This window comes from Dermacentor andersoni, chromosome 6 (genome assembly GCF_023375885.2).
Source record: "Dermacentor andersoni chromosome 6, qqDerAnde1_hic_scaffold, whole genome shotgun sequence".
NCBI lineage: Eukaryota > Metazoa > Arthropoda > Arachnida > Ixodida > Ixodidae > Dermacentor > Dermacentor andersoni.
The window spans coordinates 149,908,559-149,929,293 of NC_092819.1; positions in this window are offsets into that span (position 1 = coordinate 149,908,559).

Here is a 20,735-nt window from a genome sequence, read left to right on the forward strand (position 1 = left end):
TGACCGTAGCTGTTGTACCTGTCGGACCCTGTCATTAGCAACTGCGTGTTTGCCTTTAGTAGTGGCACTGGCTTTCATTGCTTGACTGGCCACGTTTTCGTGCTGCTGTTTTGCTCCAGATGACCAAGCTATGTGCAGTATCTGTTTCTCCAGAGTGTTCTTTGGGGGTCGGGGCAGTGGGGGCTTCTCTGGCGTTTGCACCTCTGAGGTATTCTCACCAGCTGTAGAGCTGTTGCACTGTGCTTAATGTTCAAAGTGAAAAATTACCCTTGCACTTCGTTCCCTTGTTCCATCCCATACAAGGTGGAGTGAAATTAAGTCAAGTTTGTCCACTCATCCCCTGAAGGAATTATACTGCAAAATGATTTTCTCATGCACTGATCCTCCTTGAGCTGCACTCGCTAAATCTTTCGCCACCTGCATCATTGCATTCTTCTTTGGTGACGCTTCTGCCAGCTGCTTCCCCCTGCATTTCCTGTGAGAGAAAAGTCTCTCTAACAGTCGGGTCTGCAGCGCTTATAGCGGCATTTTCCATGAAACCATTTGTAAAATCATTCTAAACCTTGAACATTTCAGTGAAGTATGCTTTCTTTGTGCTGTTTAGTGTACTTAACAACAAAAAGATCTGCAGATTTTTCTGCATTTTTCTGATAAGTGTGCCAAACAGGGCAAAGGTAAGGTACTTTAAAAAAATTTCTAAGGTTTAAAAAATTGATGCCAATAGTTCTGACGCAGAAAAAGTTTGCATCAGAAACGTCGAAATATTTAATTCTTGCAAACATCTCTTCTGTAGTATTGTCGTCAAGCTTTCTTCTTTCAGACCCACGATTCGAAATGCCTGGAAAAATTAGATGTTTTGATCAGGGCAGGTAGAAAGACAATTCATCTTGACAAGTGCTTTAACGAAGGCAGCTTTGAGGCGTCATGTCCACCAACATACTAGATGCAAACTTTCAGTGCTGCATGCAACACTGTAACACTTGTGACATGCAGTCTGTCAAACCGAAACATTTTTCGTGGTGGTTATCACATCGCTCTAGTGAAAACGGTTAATTTCTAGTTCAACTTCAGAGAAAGAAATATTCAAACTGGCTTTAACCACCTTGCATTCATTTGTATAACTGAATAATAGTTTTAGGAAAGCAGTATAAATTTATTTTGTGCAAAAACTCAACGGTCCTTATGAGCTGCATGGAAAGAGAGGAAAAAGAAAGTGTTCTTCATGCAACAAGTAGTTACAAAAAAAACTTTGAAAAGCTAGCAAAAGTTACAAAAAAAGATTTTGGTAATCCACAGAGTTGCATAGGTAATTCAGCAGGGGTTAGGAAGCTGTTGGCTTAGTTGATCAGGTTTGATAGTTTCTGCATAATTCTAAAGCGAACCTTTCTTTGCCTACCTTCCCGAGTTTAGTGTGGCTTTCCTATGTCCTAGCCCAATTCCTATCTTTCACATGTATTGTGAATGTCTCTACAGCGAAAGCCCCCTACAATGAATTTGCCTGTACGACGAAGGAATGTAGGCGACCCTGAGGGCTGACAACGAACGCACATAGCGCCGCCACCACTTCCCTCCGTAGCGGCCACAGAGCGGTGGTGCTAGGCAGCCTTCATACAAAGGATCTCTAGTAAACGGCACTTTGCGGAAGGGTTGGGACAGTGCATTAGCTATGCCACGCCTCCTCCCTTTTCTGCCTGCCCTATTTTCATCATAGGTGATGGTCTGCTCAGAACTGATGGCATGACGGCATTGTCAAGGCCATCAAGGATGGGGTAGAGGCAAAAGTCAACGAAGGCAACAGTGTTAAAGGAGCTGCATAATAACCAAGAATTTCGACGAACCTGTACATCGCAACACTTCCGGATTCCGCCGCTGAGCACGCCACCAACCTTGTTGCCATAGCGTCGGCTGCTGTTGCATATTCTGTCAAACTAAGTGTGCAGAAGAACATTAGCAGCTTAATTCACTAAGTATTTCTTGAATTTATTCAGTGAAAATGTTACCGTGACACTTATGTACTGTGCTTTGGCTGACATATTCTTATTGTTTAGCCCTTTGCCTCATGTCACTGTTAGGAGTGAAATAAAATTTGTGTTTGCCGATTTTCACTTAAACCCTGGAAGCTATTCGCAGAAGCAAGGTTCATGGGGAAAAGAAACACACTGAACTGCTTTACAGGTAGTCAAACCTCGATTTAACAAACATGGATGTAACAAATTACTGGATATGAGTGATGAAACGTCTATCAAAAACAAAATGAAAAGCAATAACAAATTTAAAGAACTAGAAAATAGATTTACACATGGTCTCGGGGCCTAGGCATTAAATAAATTCATAACGCTCATTCCATATGAAACCAAAGAGGCTTGAGTAGAATGGCTTGCTATGTGCACAATTCTTTATAGACCTTGTTGTCTACACCTCGAAGAGAGAGAGTCCATGGAGAGCCCGCTGCCTCTGAGCAGCTGATGGTTGGCTATCCCACAAAATATGCTTAAAGGGCCCCTGAGACAGTCAGACAAATTTTGTAGATGCGTAGGTTACAGCTACAGTTAATCATTCGTACCACACCTTATGTGAAGCGTCTCATATTAAGAGAGCTACGGATGATTACAAGTTACCCTCCTCCATAGCCATGCATTTTCTCTTCAACTCGTTTACCAAGTGATTGGGGCTAAGCTCCGCCTTCACTGGCTCTGCGTCATGATGGCATGTCATGTCGTCTACTTCCAGTTGTCTAGGAGTAAGTGCGCGAAGCCTCTCCACCCTCTCCGCCAGCAGCTTGGCGGTCGACCCCAAGTGAGAGCTATCGATGCAGCAAGCAGCGAAGCGTTGCGAACATTCTGTGGCAGCGCCGAGTGTGTCCGGTATTCCGATAACCAGAGACGAGATGGGCGTTTCGACGGATGGGTGGAGCCGTAAACTCATGATGATGAAAGAGCTTTAGCGTAGATGAATGTGAGCGGCCTGTTCAGTCTGCATGATTCAGCCACTTGGTGGCGCAGAGCTTACCAAGCGTAAAACATTTTAAACATTTACAAAAACAATGCGTTCACAGTTACGCTCCTGAGAAAAATTTACACGAGCAGCATAAAAGTAGAATAGACTTCGTTACAGCTACTGTGTTTGGTTGAGCTCTTGCCACCAGGTGGCTGCACCGTGCAGACCATTCACGTTTGCGCCTCTGCTCATCTCTTAAAGCGACACGGTCAAGTGGCCAGGCCCAGTCCCCATGCACTTGCGTTTACCCGAATACCAGACTCGCGAAACAATGTTGTGGTAATAATCCTCCAGCGTAATGTGACGGCCGCAAATGCGCAAATCCTGGCACTGATCGGATAGCAACAGTCCGATGTGCTGCAGCCACTCCACTCGTCTGCTGCCTTGCAGAGGGTCGTGATGTTACAGCTTGACATGTTGCCATTTGCTATGTTTGCTGCAACTTGTTACGTTTACACGCACAACATAACAAGGGTGAACCATGCTGCTTGCGAAAAGATCAAGATAAACGCTGATCGCGGAGCTCTCATCAACACGGAGCATGTTGTAACACAAGCAGACGGTGCTTGCTTTGTGCCGGAAGTGCTTGAGGGTAGTGAGAAATTGTCCTTGTGCATTCTCTTTCTGCTACTTTCTATAGAAACAAATTAACGAACATTCCAACTATTACGAACAATATTTTTTCACCGTAAAGTTGAAAAAATCGATGACGCGCCCTGGGCAGCCAGTCTGATAGCTCGCCCTACTAACGTCATTAAGGCAATTTATGTCAAATGGTTCAACCATTTGACGTCAAAATTCAGCCGAGCGGTGTGCTGCGATTGGCAGCAATGTACATATTTAAAACCTTATAATAAATTAGATGTAAACTTTACGTGGAGCACTTAGATGCATCACTTAATGATCAGAAGGACCTACAACAATTCAGTATGTCTGTACAAAATCGTCAAAATCGTTTTAGGGTCCCTCTAAAATGGGAAGCAGCTTGGAGGCCATATATGGGGCACTTCAGCCAAATTATTGGATGTGACAAGGTAAAAAAAACGCCGATATATTGGCAAGAAAGTTGTTATATTTAATTACTGGATATATAATGAAGTAAATATAAAATCTTTCATTTCAACGTCAGCATGCAATGAATATAGGCATGTAATGAATATAGGATATAACGAAGATATTTTGGTGTCGGATGTGACTTCGTTATGACAATGTGTAGTTCACTATCTCGCAAACATTCATGCTCCTTGTTTCTTGACTTTGCATGTTTGTGCACGCAATCTGTATGGCTTACAGTGAGGGTGTCTGATAGACTATTCCGTTTATCTTTCCTTTTCATCGTAATTTCCTTATTTTGTTATACTGTGAAAGTATATATTGTGTGGTGGTTCTGAGGAATAAACCTTGTTGTGAGTAAGCACCGTGTTGATGTCCTTCTTTTACTGGTGTTCGATCTTTGCACTTTTAAATTCCAAGTATACCCTTTTTGAATAGAGTAAGAAAATGTTGAGATCTGTTAACAAGGCTCCAGCAAATATGTGAGCCAAATGTTATTGCACTACACGAAGTCAATAAATAACAATTTTGTGTTAAAAGCAGTGAAAAATTACTTGCTCTCTCCTTTGCAATGTCGTCGTGCAGGGTAATTGCGAGCAGCTACTGGCTGATTTCGGGATAGCGAGGACATTCTCAGTAATACAGTTAAACCTCGATATAACGAAGTAGGTAAAATTGGCAATTCGCTTTGTTGTATTGAAATTCGACCTTTTATGCAAATAAGTACAGTTGCCGATCGTTTTCTCTTACAAGCAAAGGGGCCGCAAAATTTTCTGAGTTATCATGCAATTGAAGAAAGCAAACTTGAATGAGAAAATTCATTTTGATGAATTTGGGAGTCAGTGACGAATGATACATTTTCATATCACATCGACAATATCTTCACGTAGGCGGTCCAAATTAAGCGAAGCCAGCCATGCTTTTGTGTGCACTCCGCCCCCGCGGCTGATAGCATCACCCGCACTGGGACGACGCTATCAGTAAGAGCACCGGCAGCAAATGCTTTCTCTGCCTCTCCCTCCAACGGGTCACTGAAACTCAACCTTTTTACGATTATGCAACCTTCAATACTAAATGGGTAGGAAGACAGCTTACATAATGCCACGCCCACTCTTAACACACGCGACGGATTACCTCTGAAGCAGGGTGCGCGGCGGTGTATGCGCTCAGCCGCCCTATAGCCATGCGCAGCCACGGCCGAGACGCGTGCCAATTACCCCCGCCACGCCCCTTGCGTGCGCGTGATCGCGTTACTGCGAGGTCGCTCCCCTCCACCTCTTTCCCTTTGTTTTCGCATGGGTAGGCGGCACATGAAAAGCCACCATCTTCCTTGTTTCACCCTTGCACACTTTCACTTGCGGTTAAAGCACAAAGTGCGTTGGGCGTATAGATCTTATCGCACTTGGACTTTATAAATGCGGCCCACTTCGTCGGTAGCTTTGGTCGCGCAGCGCGCGATTTGAGAGGTACGTTTGCAAGCAACTGCTTGTAATCAAATCATTTGACCATCTGCATCTGCGGAAGTTTCCATTTAATGTCGCGGCATTTATTTGCTGCGGAAGCGATATTTCGTTATATTGAAATAGCATACAAACACACTTCTTTATATTGAGGTTCTAATTACATGATGTTCTATGAAAAAAAGGTTATAAAAAGTTAACTACTTCATTATGTAGAGAATTTTTTTATATCGAGATTTAACTACAATGAATGCTCATTTGAGGTAAATGAAAAATACATATGTTTTCGATCTCAAAACAACACAAAAGCCATTTCATCTTAGCACTTCCGGTCTACACACAACGATCTGCTATGTGTGGTCTCCGAGATGAAAAGTGAGGCCACCACGGTTTGCCGCCACGAGCTGTCTCGCCGCCGAGGTGTGCAACCTTTGGGCATTGCACCCTCTCGCCCCCTTGCCGTCTATCTTGTGTAGCTTCCAGCACGCTAGTGGAAATGAAGTGAAAAAGAAAGCCGCTCATCGGGTCTGATAACTACGTCTAGCTTCGCTTGTGCTTGAAGCAGTCACAAAATTTTATTGGCAGGAGATTTGGGAGGCACTGTTATTCATTAGTGATGTCATTCTATGTTTAGTTTGAAAAGTGTTTCAGCACTCCTTTAAGTACCATGTATTAGCCTTTGGTTGAAGAACATCAGTCAGGTACACACCAGGCAGATAGGTAAAGTCTGTTGTGAGGGCACCTGTCAGTTCGACAGAGTAGACTATAAAATACAGTTAAAATAACGACCCCCCCAGATCTCATTTTCATAGATATGAGACATTGACTTCTTACTTTGTAGCTCACAGTTACATGTTGCATAGAACATTTCGTTATCAGATGGCTTTGCTACTGGATAAAAAGATTATTATAAGAGGAGCACTGTCTTTTAACCTGGTGTATATTCAAGTTCAATAAAAAAGTATCTAGGCCCCTGCCATTTTTCACGGATAGGCTACATGGCTAGGGAGACAGCAGCAAATTTCAACAATCATTTTGTTAATTATCTGAAATGCTTACTAAATTCTTTAAACTTTCGTAATTACCAATCCTATAGCACATGTTAGAAATTGAAGCCAAGTAGTGAAATCATGTCTGCTTTGTAGAAATCCTGAGACTAGCACCACTTTTGAGATATCCTCCCCCAAAATCTGCTAAAAGATGACTTGGCATTTCAGCTGTCTCTTTCTTGTTCTTAGATTTCCTGCAGGCACAATACCCTCAGAAGCCGAAATGCGTCTGTGGCTATGAGCTATTTTAGCAAGAAAAAATAAGTATACCCCTATAAAATACCACAGCAACAAAGAACACAAACAAAAAAGTTGCTTTCAGTCAAATATAAGTTGCCGTTGTCACAAAACGCACATGCGATCAAAGCAAGTAGCCATGCAGTGGCCTTCAGCTAAGGCTACCCTATACATGTACATTCTTTTTTAATCATTTTTCTTTTTGCATGCACATCATTTCTGTAGAGGACGGCTTTGGCTAAGCATGATTAGCCAGACAACAAAGTGAGAGTAGCAAAAGGAGTGCATTTAGCCAGCACTGTTTATCGTCAAGCCAGGTTACAACAAAGACACACCCAACATGAACATACCTTTGTTGTATCAATACAACATTCATCAAAATCATATTTTCGTTGCTCGCTGATATCAGAATAATTATAAATTTCCTTTTTATAACTGATAATTCGTTATATCAAGGTCCACCTTAAATGAGATCTCAAACAGAGCACGGTACATTTGTGCGAGGCATTTTGCCTGCGATGTTCTTTCAGATGGCTTTTGGGCAGACAAAGAAACCGAGGCGACGACGTGACTGTTGTATCCCTCTTTAATACTGCAACACTGAGTTCACCCAGCCTTTAAAAAAAACTTGGTCACAGCGAAGACAGGATGCCGAAAGCACTACCATGACACGTCTCTCAACAGCAGTTCTGGCTGCGCTGGCACTGTCAAAGCAGCGTGCATTTTTTAATTTTGTTTTTGTTCTTCATGTGCTGAGAATGAGTAACTCCTATGCGAGGTGTTGAAAAAGACCAGCACGGAACAATTCTTGTAATATGTTTGCAGATAACACTCGTCGGTCAGTGGCCACGGGAGTTTGAAAATGTCTTATCACATGCAAACACCTGACTCCACCTCGTTACATATTGCCTTAGCATTCTGCTCCCATTCTGCATTGTCTTTGTCAAGCCCAACGGTTATTCAATGCATGCCCAACAGCAGGCTTGTGATCGGGCCAGTATGCATGTGGCAAGCCCGAAACTTCCTTTATAAAATGGCGTGTTTGCACAGTGCACTGTGCACAGTGTATTATGTTGCACCCACCCAAACCACATACTTTGGTGAAAGCCCTTTGCTAAGACAAATGACAAAAAGAGAGAAAAAAAAAAACTACCACCATCTCTTTACTGGTGCTATCGACAAATTCCAACACCCGCAACTGTCAAGAACTGCCAATCATTTTGATGCTACCAACACCACTGCAGACGACACAAAAACTAGACATATAAGCAATGAAACCATCAAAGACTTGCACAGTAACTGATTGTAATGACACTGCCTGTAGCTCACTTCGGCAAAAGTGTATAGATGGTATCACCAACAGCTTGCTCAGCGGGCGTCGGCGATGCCTTGGAAAAAGTGTTGACAGTACCGCTTACAAATTTTAATTGAAAGCTCATCTTTGCAACTGCTTGCTAGTGCTACGCTTCATGAAAAAGTGTGTGTGTGTGTGTATTAAATGTTGACACTAGACAAGACTAAATAGCTTGCACAGCTTCACTCTTAGCAGAGGCCTATTACATGTACAACACATTCGCAGCCCCAGTAATGGTAAAATAAAAACACGAGCAAAAGCAAAATAGTTTGGCAGATTAATACCACACACAACAGACAGAAAGCCAGGGCCTGTAAAAATGTCAACCTGGCCAGACGCACATGTTGCAACCATACCCTTATGCCTTCCCCCAATAAGGAATCTGGTAGCAAAAAGTGGCCCCAATTAAAAGGCAGCTACACTATATTCTTTGCAGAATTTCAGATTTCAGCTGCATATTATTTTTTGTAACTCGTCCCCTTGAACACAATTAGTAATTTTCTTTTTTTTTTACATTTTTGCCTAGGATAACTAGAAATTACCTAACAGCAGCAAGCTAAAGTCGAAACTGCTGTGTGATGCTGTTCTAGATGAAGTGATAGCGCCTGAGACGTAATTGCCAGAATTTGCTCGCATACATCTACTAGGGTTCATATTGTTCTTTGCGCAATGACTAGAGCGAGTGTTAATAAGTGTCGAACTGTCAATTCACTGAGCAGAAATTGAGATGTGGCATGTTCACAATGCAGCCATGCAAGTTCTGAACATAAATTCAAAATTTATTCACGTATAAATCAGATTCCACACGGCTGTGTAATTTTGTCTAAATTACCGTGACAGCAAACCAGAATGTGCAGTAAATATTTCTAATATGTAGATGATATGTAGATGTCTTAATGTAATTACCAATCTCCTTAACTTGCCCTTAAAAGAGCATCAACATGAAATTTTGTCCAGTTTTTTTTTAATAGATGGTGGCTGACTCTATTCACAGAATGAGGTCTCCATTTCTCAGATATGCTACAAATAATTAAACCAATCTCTTACATAATTTTTCTGAGATCATGTGACCACTATCTAAAATTTTCTTTATGTAATGAGTAGGCCAGCTTCAAGCCTGAAGCCATGCTTTACTGGCATGCGCTTTGAACTGGTCATGTCAAAAGACATAATTAATTTCTTGTTCTTTCGAGAGGAATTGAAGTTTCATACTGCGTTTACCTGATTGTAAGTGGTGCAAGAAACATGAAACAACGAAAGAAGAGAAAACACTGTGTCAACAGGTATGCTGTCAAATGAAAAGATGAAAGGAGACACATTTTGCATCAGTACTTGTTTCAGCTATTACAGTAGCTCCAGTTTTGTGCGCTGTTTCCTTGTCTCCCCAAACACAACAATGTGCCCAGCTTCCATTGGCACTAGGCCACTTGCCAACTTCACAACAGCAAGAATACGAAAAAAAAAAAGAAAAGTTCTGCAGTCACGTGCAAACTGCAGTGTCTTTACATAGCAAACACTGAGATCAAATTAGTTTATATGAATTGATGGTTAATGGCAGAGCAAAACAAATGGAAAGACAAGGAACAGGTGACACACGTCGTCTGTCTCACACAGCCGGTAGCCAGAGATCCATACTAACAGGTAGAGCTGCAACCTTAATGGCCCACATGTTTGTCCACTTCCCTCAACTTGACCTAGCATTTACGTGTCTTCTATCCACAAAGAGTTTGGTAATTCGGAGCAATTGATAGCATATGGCTGCTTGAGAACAGAAGCAAGAGAAATGTGCCTACAATGCCTTCTTTTGTTTGATTGATGTGTTTTGCATTGGATGCACTAGGAGGATCACACGTATAATTGAACCGTAATGAAAGACCCGTATGATTTTGCAGGTCTATGCGGGATCATTGGATATCGAGGTAATTTGATGGATGGGGTCCCAAAGCACTACAGGGACTATAAAAGTGGAGGGCTACGGAATAACTTTGACCACCTGGGTTGCATCCAATACTCTGAACAGGAGCATTTTTGCATTCCTTGTCATCAAAACAGTCACCATGGCTGGATATCAAACTAACAACCTCACTAAAGCAAAATGTCATGGCCACTAAGCCACCACCGCTGGTAAAATTCATCACGTTTAGCTAAGGGAGATCCCATCAAGGTTACTACTGCAAGAAGAAAGCAATACTGGTGGATACTTATAACAAATCCATCGCTAACATGAAAGCATTGGCTAGTTGGTTATTCATATTCAGATGGACACAGCGCTAAGGACACGGACAAAGGACAGTGCATTGTGTTGATTACTATGTGCCCTCACCTTCGTCTGTGAACTTAGCACTGTTCCTGCCGTAGCTAACGTCTAGAAGCATCTTGAATTTTTTAACAGCGCAGTTGAAATAAGAACAACTGTCCTGTTTGCACTGTTAAAAAATTCAAAATCATGGATCAACAAGCCTGTAGCAGGAACTACAAGGCCCAAAATCCTGACATTTGGACGTAGTTGGTGCCACTTAAAGACGAATGACGAGGGGGCCTTGGCCAACACTTGCCGCTTATGCCCACTCAGCGGAAGGTGGCTGCCACGTGTGCATCTGGCCAATTCATACAATAGCATGGCACTCAAGCGTAAGTCAAACATTGAGGTGCTCCACACAGCGTGAAACATGTCATGGAAGTAACAGTGTAATCTACTTATCCTGAAAACCCACCAACCAACACTCGTATATTCCCTCCTTCAACGGTGTGCTTGACGAACAAATTGGCACCCATTTTACCTGTAATAATTTTTCGTAGCGCTGCACGAGGTTAATATGCCGCAACGCAAGAGGAAGCACATAAAATGGAAGCATCAGTTTGTCTACAGGGCAGTCTCAAAGAAACATCCTGGTACAATTGTATCATTTTGGTTCACACCAAACACATGACCTGCATTCTTTCGAGTAGCTGCAGACATAGCCTCTCTGGGAGCCTTGTTGGAAGCTCAATCGCACAAAATTCATCCTGCTCTTCAGTAAACATGATTCTAATCTACTAGCACAAAAGGTGTACCTGTTTAATTCACATTAAAAGAAAGAAAGCAACTATAGCTTAGGTGAAGCATGGGAAATTCCTTGCTGTTATAGTTGTGAGTACCTACGGCCATACAAATAAATAAATGGTGCAATCAGTATTCGAACATCTTGTAGTGACCACATGTTTCGCACACACAAGGAGGTCATTATGTCTGCACCTGGTCAAGTGCCAGATATTGTGGTATTTGACTCGGGAAATTGCACTCTTTTATTTTTTCCTTCACAAGCTTGCCGACTTAGAATTAACAAATCTCATTTAATCTCACTAATGCATAATCATGAATGCACCTGCTCATCAAGCCTAAATGGTCTATCCTGACTGCATGTCACTGCACCCACAACTACTAGTTGTGCTACTAGTTAACCACTGCAGCACAAAAGAAAACAATAATTCCTTGTGTGACAACACACAGCAAAACGATGAGAAAAACAAGAAAAGGGTAAAAGCAGGAGCCAACGTTTCGTCAAGTGGACTTGTCCTTTTCAAGTGGAGTTGTCTTGAAAAGGGCAAGTCCACTTGTTGAAACGTTGGCTCCCGCTTTTACCTTGTTCTCGTTTCGCTCGTCATCTTGAATTTCCATCTCCCACGTTCCCCTTGTTTTCCCTGAATACACAGCAAAGAAACACAAAAATACAACTGCCAATTTATGTCTCTTAAAAAGCCCCTTCCTTGCAAGCTTCTGTCTAAATGCACAAAAATGATGAAGTTGTTTTGTATTACATTAATTTGAGCAATTTTGAAGAGTTGCATCTGAGAAATGTTGTTAAAATACACTGACTGTTAGAAGCAGATTTTTTATTTAGGCTGTCAATTTTATGAACAAAGCACTGCTGAAAATTCTTTAAAGAAAATGAAAACAAGAATTTAGGTTACAACTCCTTAACAGTAATAAAAGATATAATTAAATAAAATGCACATACTACTATTATAACATCTCAAAATCATCGTCACCCCCATCATTATCAGCCTAATTTATGCTTATCTGCAGGACAAAGACTTCACCCAGAAATCTGCGATTACCCCTGCCTTGCATATGTTGATTCCATCTTATGCCTACAAAATTTATATTTTCATTGCACCATCTAACCCTCAGCTGTCCTTGACTGCTTCAACCTTTCCTTGGCAGACAAAATTTAAATATTATGTACTGTTCGAAGAAATTGTGCTTCCAACAGAGGGTACAATTTAGCCTTTTAAATACAACATAGTTAATTCAAATGTATACAGCGATTGTCTAACAAGAGCATGCCTCATGTCCCTGTTCCCTGTAAATGCGTTTCGGTTGTGCAGGAAAAAGAAATCAAAAGTTCACCCTGAGCTAATGCATCTTTTAAAGTTAATCACTAGAGTGGCATTTTGCTACAGTTATGCATTTTTTTCTCTAACATTATCTCAAGGCAGGAACAACTTCCTGGAGCTTGTTAACAGCAGAGCAAAGTGGTGGCTTCATTTTTATGTATTTGCTTCGTGTAGTCAGAAAGCACAGGGTGAAAATTAGAGAGGTTCTGAAACCACAAACAGTGTCAAAATTAATGCAGAAGCAATACATGAGTATAAGGGCAGCTGCTGCACTAATGCAAGCGATGTTGTCATGTCGCATTTGACAATGTCATCATGTTTGAGAGTGTAAATGCACTTAGAAAACTTGCCATATATTAATTGTTGCAGAGAGACAGCCACGGAGAAAAATGCCAGCAGAAACGCAGCAACATATCAACGACTACTCCTTCATTTGTACCAACACAAACACAACAGTACCGTTCAGTCGGTGGTCAATACTGTCAATCCTTCTTGCAGCATGACGGCACTGTTCTACACTTAAGTGGAACCATTATTTGACCCACCTCTTGCAAAACGAAAGTTCAAGCAAGCACCTAACCACTACAGCTTGTTCATTTAATATCCTTTCTCTTTTTTTTTGTCGTTTAATGGTCAATATCGCTTGGTACAGTTTTTATAAAAACCTGTATGCACCTACAACTTTTTTAATTTGCTACTACCTAGCTATGTAGGAATGCCGACAAGACTGAATAATGGTAAATGACATGAGTTAGCAAAATCACTGTGATTGTGAGCAGAAAAGTCTTCAGGGCTCACCAAGTGTGTGACGCAGAAACCACGTGCAAGCAGGAGCAAGCAATCAAGATGATGGGTACAGGCATCAATTAAAAAAAAAAAGCAGTGCTATGATTCAGTAGAACAGTGATGATCACGTAATGCAAGTGCAGGAGAATCCCTAGCTATTACACCACACTGAGCATCTCCAAACATGATTCAAGTTGTGACCAGTCTTGGCAAGAGAGGCGACATTTCCACGATGGCAACAGCTGTCAAGCAAACAGTGTTCGCCAAACATGAGCAGCCACCTTCAACAAGTCAACCCTGTGTGGAGTTCATTAGTGAACCTGTGTTCTTGGCAAATTTGTTTAGCCACCGCTTATCATCTATAGCAGACAATTGAGGCTTAGACCAGTTCAGGTTAGACAACATACCACGACCATGTTACACAAAGAAATAAGTTGTTCCTCTTTGGTTTGAGAACTGCTCCATGACAAGCACGGCAGCTTTTTTTGTGCTGCATTTCACGCAGCGTGTGCCTTTCAGGTCCCTGACCGTTACATTTTCTGTGTTAAGGAAAAAGAAAATTACATGCGTGCTGTTATGAGGAATGGTAAATAAATAAGTATAATTAAACGCTAAAGCTTCATTACACCACTATGCAAGGACTAGTGCAATAATCACAAAAGTTTATGAAGTATTGTTTTGTTGTCATTACGATAACACAATGTTTCAATTTTTTTCATAAAGAGTGCATCGGAGGAGCAAAGTTTGCAAACTGGCAATCTGCAAGAAAAATATGTTTTCTCTGTGCTTACTGCAATGCTCACACATTGAGGCATGTGCTGTATATGATCAATTTCAAAACTAAATGCCGATTCTGCACGAAAATTCATTCTTTTCTTGAAGTGCTGGTGTGAAGTTGTGCAAGTTTTCATCCCCAGGTGTACATCAAATGATATAAGTGAACCAAAGTCATGTCATAGAGATCTTTCAACAGAGCTTTGTTAAAGAAGATAAAAAATAGTAAAATATAAATTATTTGCAGAATTCTTTTATGTTGACATCCTACTTAAAGTTGACATTACTTCTGCTTCAAATTGAACAGTATCTTTGGTTAAGGACTGCTATTCATGAAATTTCAAGCTGAGGTTTAAGGTAAGCCTGAGCCACCCCCCCCCCCCAAAAAAAAAAGAAAAAACGAAATGGGCATAAAAGGACAGAAATCAGAACAGCAGCTAAAAAAAAAATCATTGCAAGCAAACCTTCGCAGCATGGCTCAAGACAACAAAAAAAAATTTTTTTTTGTACATTACGGAATTTCAAAGCCAATTCACATGATTAGATTTCTATAGTTACTAAAATGACTTTCAGCAGAACCCGTGAAATAGTAGGGACACATTTGGGCCACCAACTCCCAAAAGTCTTCCCAAGTGAGGAGGACTTTTATGAGGAAACAAAGCACCATGTTCGGTTGCTCTATGCACAGGCAAGTGGTTCTGTAAGCGGGGTATTGGTAAGCTGCAAACCACATAAGAACGAGACAATTCGTAATACCACCGTAAAATTCCTGCACCAGATTCTCGAGATGTCCCAGATTTTGGCGATGTTCGCTAGCTACTAGTTCATTGTATATCAATGAAAAAGGACCACATATATTGCAGCAGAAAGTGAAAAAAAGCTTAAGAAAGCAATTTTTGTAGACTATCCCTGTACAAATGAGTTACAGATATGTGAAAATACCACAGGATCCTTGATGTCGGACTGATACCATCGGTGCTATGACCTGGATTTAAAATTGATCAGGGTCCAAATTGACATGGGTTCAAAATCGAAAAACAGAAGCTGGGTATTCAACATCTTTGCTGATAACAAACCTTCTTCCATGAAGAAACGCAAATAGAATTTCAAAGGCACGATCCACCAGACAATACCGGAGCTTCTCAATTATGCATGTTGCAAAGCTTCTCAAAGAGCGCACACTTCAGAATTTGGCTGGTTGGAGTGGAAACTTCAAGGCAGCATCGCCAACCATCTTTCGTTATGATGTCTTCTCTGGCTTACCAAAGCCTTCTCTGTGTTGGAGTGGCTTTTTCTTGTTTTGTGGAAGCAAAATTTACTGATAACGCTTAACTTAATTTTCTGTTTATGGTATGTTCGACTGACTCCTACTGCACTCTGAATTGGTTTGCAGCCATGCATTTCGACATTTGAGCCACAGGAGGCCTGTCTGAGCCAAACATTAAGCTGCTTCCAGAGCATTTGGAGTAGCCACGTGATGGAGATTGTTAGATCTCAAATGGCTTCCACCTTGAAGGTAAGAGTGCCTCCAAGCACTCTGAGCTGGGACACGGCGCCCTGACTGAACCTAACAAATGAGTTCCAAGCACTCAGTTTTGACCATTTGAGTGCAAACTGCACCACAAGAGTGCTTGAGAGCGACAAGTCGAATGTACCATTAGTGTTTTTTTTTAAGACTTTCACTTCCAGGTTTATCTCTTACTCTTGCTTATCTTCCCAATGACTTCTAATGTATTTTTCTTTCATTTTCAGTCAGTGATTTGAGTCACCACGGCTAAAGAATGCCTAGTTCACTAAATACTGACACAACTGTACAACGCTTCAATGGATTACAGAACTTAAGAAACAAGAAGCTGTGCTTAAGGCATAGCACAAGGTTTTCAATGCAGATGGTGCCTGCCGTGTCGTGGTGTGTGTGCAAAATACATTTCAGCTGACCTTGTCTTTCCCATTAGTTCGTGCCTGTGTATTGGAGGAAAGAGAGAGAGCAATCACCCGAAGTGTACGCTGTTCGACAAGTCATAAGCTTCTCTAAGTGCAACACAAGGATAAAGAATTACAAAGACATATGTACATTCCATTTCATACTTAGCAGGCGATGCTGTGGAAACTGGAGCTATTTCTCGCACTGACTGCATTTGCAATAAAAAAAAATGTGCGTTGAGTATGGATTAGAGTTAGTCAATGGCGTTTAATGTTCCAAAGCAATCCAGGCGCATCCGACTAAGTGGAAGGCACCCGACTAATTCTTACTGCCCTTAATGTTCGCTTGGCATGCGAGCCACTCTTGCATTCTGCCTTCGTTAGAACGCAGCTGGCAGAGCCAAAAATCGAATCCTTGATTGTGTGCTCAGCAGAACGTCACAGCCACTCAGCCAATATGACATTTTTTTGCATCACACATTAGGAGCAAGAAACATAAAAACAATTTGTCATTGGATAAAACGATGACTCTGTGTGTTACAGTCATAATCGATAAAGAAGCTATAGAAGAACCTGCAGATCTAAACAGCTTCACGATGAAAAGCAATAGAGTGGTACACCTTAGGACTGCACTACTTGTGCGGTTCACAGAGAGCACTGTACTCAGCTGAGTCCTCCATGTAACTGCACCTACTACCTGGTCTTCACCAATGTAAAGCCAGCCCGTCATATCGCTTCTTGTTTGGTTGTTGCATGCACCCCCATGATGCTTACTAATCCTTGATTGAAGAAAGCAAAAGCACCAACTGCAACACTTGTGCTTGTGAAGAAACTGCACATTTTCTCAGTGGTTGTTCTTCCTCTGAAGATCAAAGGTCTGCTATCCGTGCACCCCTCAGCCAGCTAGACAGAAGACTTGTAGAAGCCATCGTAGCACTAGTAAAATGGACATAGAGGACAGCACAGAATGGGTGCTATGCCTGTCTTATGGCATCTGTGCTCCCCATATTAGTGCTGTAATGGCTTTCCCAACTATCGGCCAACTTGCTTGACAACAAGTTCTAGATGGAAGACCTCTCTCTGGCACCAAGGCCTTGGGACTGTGGCCAGTGCATGCATGCACATTGCTACTATAGAAAGAAGAGCATTAAGCAACCTGGTTGATAAAACACAGGGAATGAGAAAAAATGGACAGACAGATGGGCCTTTTAAGCCTTGCCTTACATTTTCTCCACCAAGTCATCGTGTGCAACCATAACTTGCCCAGCTTTAAATTCTGCTATGCACTTTGCTATGAGCCACAACAGCACTGTTGTGGTTTAAGAAGTCAACCAGGCTGAGTGACTGCGTGTGACACTGGTGGAAATCCCATTTTGCCTGCATCTGAGTGTACCTGAACTCTGTCATATCTCTTCTTTTTTTCCCTTTCCCTTCCCCCAGAGTAAGGGAGCCAGCCAGTCTCGGTCCTCTTTTCCGTCCTTCATCTATCTCCCTCAAGATGCACTGCATGCCATTTGTGTTCAAAAAGATTTTCAGCACGTGCCAAGTACCAAAAAAAAAACACCACGATAAAAGATTGTGAAATTTGGCATTACTTGAACTACAGACGTTAAGGTGGCAACAGACGAAGTTAATTCACAATGGAATATGTGGGCTTATACACTCCCATGGTAGTGCTACTACAACAGCTTCCACACATAGCCTGCTAAATATAGAATGGAGTGTAGCTGCAATGAGGTGCAATCATAATGCAAGACAGAAACATGGCTGGAAAGTGCCACCGTGAGAAAAATTAGGGACGCAAACAGCATAAGCACTCGTGATCAACTCAAAACTCGGTTGCAAAGAAAAGATGGGCTGGCCTCACAGCCATGCAAGCACATTATGGGAGAACTCGCAGCTGATCAAGCTTACATGTAATGCTCCTATGAGTGCAAGAAATGTTTAGGAGGAGAAGCTCCCATTTGGCGTCAGCGTACACAGGAAACTTAACACCATGCTTAGAAAAGATGCAGAAATCTGATTATGCCTCTCTGGAGGAGATTTGGTGGCACTTTGACGGGGTAGTCCATATTTTGACCACCAGGTTGTGCTCTCATGGAGGAATCTATAAAAAGAAACATTAACAACAGAAAGACACAAACCCTGCAACCTCTAACACAATTATCTCCCATATAAAGGATCCTAATAGGAAAAAAAGCTCAACGTTATATTACATGACTATACAGAATCATCGAATATGCAGATTTTTAAGGTTTATTGATTTTTAAGGCAGATTTTTAAGGTTTAAGGATGGGGATAACATTTTCCCAAAAGCAAGACAGGGGCCGCAAAGTATGCCGTAGTGGAAGGCTCCAGATTAGTTTTGACCACCTGGTGTTCTTTCGTATGCACCCAAGGTTTGGCAAACTGGCACTTTTGCATTCCACCTCCGGCAGAATGTGGCCGCCATGGCCAGGAATCGTGCTGTTCTCAGGTTGCCAACAATGTGCCAGCAAGTTCAATTTTCAACCCTTCTGCAGGAATCAAGCCCGTGAGATCGTGATCAGCGAGAGAATGCCACTGCTACTGCATTACAGTGGCAAATGACAGGGCTTACAAGTTTTTTTAATAATAGTAAAAAAGAAGAGGAGTTTCTCTTCCAAAACATTTCTTGTCCTCGAAGTGGTGATGAAGTCATGAATATGCTGTTTCATATGCCTAAACCTATGGCTGCAGTAAAAAAAAAAGAAAGACATCAGATGGTCAAAGTTGTGCCACAACAAGACAAGCTGCTGTGCTTTATGCAATGCCAGTGCCCAGCGAATCCACATATAAATTGTTAACGTATTGGTTTAGAAATCAAGTAAAGCACTGGACCCACTGTTATGTACACTGAATACATTTCTTTGGCTGTCCTGCTTCGACCTAGCTGAAAGATGCACGGGTCATCAGTTCGGTTTACAATGTAACAAGCAACACAGTTAGCCTTCCCTGAAAGCAGTTCTGTCCCACTGTGGTGCAAAAGAAGAGAAAGGAAATGCCATGGCATGCTCCCAGCCAAAGGCACCAAAACAATGCCCAGCATATATTAAGAGATTCTTTTTTTTCTTCCACACCACGACTGGCACAGAAGTGGCCACACCATGCTCCAACAACTAACTGACATTGTGCGAGTGGTGTATGCTGCCAGGATTTGCTCCCAGCACGTGTGAACAGTACTTAATAATCCAGGGATGTTCTCCAATAGGGTTAGAATAGTGCAAGCTAGTATCGGTGCCTGGTGAAGTGAAAATGGATAGCAATGTGGCTGGTACTGGCACTCATTGCATCTGAACTGCTGGGCCCATTTTGCAAGGGCACACAAGAATAAACTCACCGTACGAGATTTTCACTGAGTAAGGTTGCTAACCTTACCTTATAGCCTGCAGCTCTTTCCACACTTTGGATGTTAGGCACCCACGGCCCTTCTGTGAGAGGTCATCGATGCCACTTATAAGATCTTTAATGATGCGTAGTCTCATGTGAGCTAGCTACAGAGTGCGTTTATTCTCGTGCATCTTCACACCGCTGACCCAGCAGGCAGTGGTGACAGCACGAAACTAGTACCCATGCCGGCGCCTGCCAAGACAAAACAAGGCAGGAACAACGCCAGCAATTTCGGATGGGAGGAAGCGAAATGTAAATGGCGCGATATAATACCAGCAAACTCGACCCAATATAATAAACTGGGGCCAAAGCCTCGGTGTAGCAGGTCAGTTGTCATGGGACTGACTACACAAACACGACCTCACGAAGCTACACGGAAAGATTCAACCACGCGATCACTATGCTACACAACCAATGTATAAAAAGTGTTGAGCAATCATGGCTATTTTTTTTTCTTTCTCCCCCACAGCAACACATCAATCGCGGCGTAGTGGCACACATCTTCAACCATGTTAGGTGTGTGTGTTTATATATATATATATATATGCGTGTGTGTGTGTGTGTGGTGTGTGTGTGTGTGTGTGTGTGTGTGTGTGTGTTATATATATTATATATAAAGCTGCCACTTCCTGTTTATTGTGGTTCATAACCTCGCACCTTGCTCTATGCCTTGTACAGCCAGTGCAAGCAAGACACTGGGAATAAAGGGAATGGTGGCGGAACAAACTAGAGGTGTCTGTGTGTGGAATTTCTAGCGACTGCGGCCAACGAGATATCAGACAACTGCGAGAAGGTGGCCACAATAAACTGCAGCAGTGGATGCCCATGCCCACCAGTCATGCGTCGTGCAATAAGGAAACCCTCGGCCTTTCGTCCAAAGTTTCCAAGCACACGAGGCGGTCAGCAGGGCACATTCGAACAAGAACACAGGTGGTGTTCGTGCAACACAGTGCTAACATGACTGGCATGCAAAGACGGTTCACCGTCCTTCTGAAACCAGTAGCCGGACCAAATATGTGTGATGCAACCAGCCTGAGAGATTGCAGCACCATTGCATTAGCCTCTGTTCGGGCTCCTGCAAATTCAAGATGAACCGGGAGCGCAGCCTAGTGTGGAAGAAGGAGGACGAGCCAAACTCGTGTGCTTTCTTTTCAGATGGGACACTGAGTGATTAATGACAGCCCAGTATCGAACTGAGATGGCCAAGAGGTACAATGAAGAAGTGCGACTTCACTGCACCAAACAATACTATGTGAATACATTATAGCACACGCCTGTTCATGTGTCCAAGCCTCAAACTTGTCCTGAGTTGCAGAG